The sequence below is a fragment of the Gossypium hirsutum genome, chromosome A10, assembly GCF_007990345.1.
Source record: "Gossypium hirsutum isolate 1008001.06 chromosome A10, Gossypium_hirsutum_v2.1, whole genome shotgun sequence".
Classification (NCBI taxonomy): Eukaryota; Viridiplantae; Streptophyta; class Magnoliopsida; order Malvales; family Malvaceae; genus Gossypium; species Gossypium hirsutum.
In genome coordinates, this window is record NC_053433.1 from 57,479,927 (window position 1) to 57,482,859 (window position 2,933).

Below are 2,933 nucleotides of genomic sequence, written 5' to 3' on the forward strand. Positions count from 1 at the left end.
TACTTTAGATGCCTATTTTTGATAATTTTTGTACTTTTGGAACCCTTGTAGCATGAAGTGGCTAATGGGGGGACTATTTGGAGAAATGGTTGATAGTATAGGGATTTTTCATGAAAATATTTGTGATGTTTACTGAATTTTTATGGAATAAAATGAGTCATTGTTGTATAATAAACAACTTTTGTGAAAGAAGTTTGCATGAAAACACCTAAAAAGGGCTATTTTGTAAAGTTGTAAATGTGTGAAATAATTGAAAATTTGAGTTGCTATAGTTATAAAAAAGAATTCGGATAGGCTTGGTAAAGGAGGAAATTTGATAAAAATCGATTTACGAGCCTAAGGGCAAAATTGTAATTTTTGTAAAGTATAAGGGCAAAACGGTCATTTTTCCAAATTGTGAATTATAGAATGTTTTATTTAATGTAATGATTAAATGAGTGAATTTCATCATGTTAGATCAAGAAAACTGAGATTTGGGCTTAAATCGAAAAGTACGAGGTTATGGACTGAAATGGAGTAATTAGCCGAAATTGCATTCGGGGTAAGTCAATGTGACTAAATAAGCATGTTATCCATATTATTGTTAATATACTTGAAGTCTATTTTGCTATAATTGTATTGAATTATATTTTGATGGAGTTATGTATGAGAAAGTGATGCCAAAATTTAATAACACTCATGTGATGGTAGAATACATTAGAAATTTGATGGAATATGATATTCCATTGAAACGGGTAAGTTGTATGTAAATAATGCAAATATAATGTTACCATGTATTGTACAATTAGTATGGTCTAAATTGTTGACTTGTGTTGTGAATGTAAATTATGAGAATTTACGTAGAAATAACTCCCTGTTGAATCTTAGGAATAGATTGGGATATTCATGCCATGACATTGGGTGATATGTGTGCTAGTGTAAAACATGTCTGGGACATGCATCAGCCTCGGGATATACAAGCTAGTGTAAGACCTATCTGGGACATGGCATCGACACCGATAGATGAGAGCCAGTTTAAGACATGTCTGGGATACGGCATTGGCCTCGATATATGAAAGTCAGTGTAAGACCTGTCTGGGACGTGACATCGGCTTTGATGTGCTAGCCAGTGCAAGACCATGTCTGGGACATGGCATGTAACACCCCGGACCCGAGACCGACACCGGAGTCGGACACGAGATGTTAACAAACTTTGAAAAAAATTTTTTCCAGACACTGCCCAGTCTGAGTACTAGTCGCTTCAAAAATCATATCTTGAGTTTCACAACTCGAAAATCAGTTTTGTGATTTTTCCCTGAAACTAGACTCATGTCCCCACCTATGTCTTTTTTTCTAGAATTTTTGGTCGGGCCAATTAGTACAGTTTATTAGTCAAAGTCTCCCATGTTACAGGGGTCGACTACACTGACCTTTTCCCATTACGACTGGGATATCTCTCTGCACAGAGCTTCAATACTGATGCCGTTTGTTTCTATGGAAACTAGACTCAGAGAGGAATCCATACATATATGGTATGACCCATAATTATCTCTGGTCAATTTATAGTGAATTTCCAAAGGCGGAACAGGGAATCCAGAAACTGTTCTGGCCCTGTTCCACAAGAACCCGAATATCTCTTACTGTACTGTTCCTATAATTGTTTCGTTACTTCCATATGAAAGTAGATTCATCAAGGTTCGATTACATTCAACACATACGTAACATATCCCCATATTGGGATGTTTTTTGAGTATTCGCTGGAATTTTACAGCAAGCTCATTCATTACCAAATCACGTACCTTCGGGATTTAACCGGATATAGCTCCTCGTTCAAATGCCTTCGGGACATAGCCCGGTTTTAGTAACTCACACAATGCCTTCGGGACGTAACCCGGATTTAACAACTCGCACGAATGCCTTCGGGACTTAACCCGGCTTTAATAACTCGCACGAATGCCTTCGGGACTTAACCCGGATTTAATAACTCGCACGAATGCCTTCGGGACTTAACCCGGATTTAGTATCTCGCACAAAGGCCTTCGGATCTTAGTCCGGATATATTCGCTTAGCACAAAGACTTCGGGACTTAGCCCGGACAGCATTCAATTAATCATGCACATCTAACAATAATTCATGGTACATTCATATTTCATTTTCGTTTACGAAACTCAAACACAAGGCACATATTGTCCTTGCACATTCGGCTCAATAGCCACACATAGAGCATGATTTAATCACATCGAAATTTAAGCTCTCTTACTCAAGAACTTACCTCGGGTGTTGTCGAACGATTCCGCTAGCTATTCAACCACTTTTTCCGTCCCTTTATCGGTTTTATTTCCCCTTTGCTCTTGAGCTTAATCAAACAAATAAATTGATTTCATCATTTAGGCATCAAAAGATGAACACAAGGCACTTAGCCCATATTTATACATTAGACATTAAAGTCTCATACATGCAAAAATCATGCATCAACACAACATATTAGCTAATTTCTTTGCCCTTGGCCGAATATGCATGTCCATTTTTGGGGTCGATTTCAACACTTAATACACACATATACACACTAGTAAAGCATCCTCCCCCTTTTCATCAATTTAACACATGCATTGCTCATTAACATGCAAAGTTACATTCGGCCTTAGCACACATCTTGCTAGCCGATTCTTCTCCATTTAGCAACCAATACACATATGTGCTCACACAAAAAAAATGCTAAAAAGGAGGTTCAAGAATCATCAAGCCATCATCACATGCATCATTAACAAGCTTCATATTTTGCATGCAATGGCATTAACACAACCTCCACCTAGGCCGAATCTTAACTCATCCTCATGCCTCATCACCACAACATCAAACATCAACCAAGAATGATGCATCCATGGTCAAGTGCCATTTCCATCACATAGCAAGATTTAGACCATGGGTTAGGTAGAACTCAAGCTAACAACTAA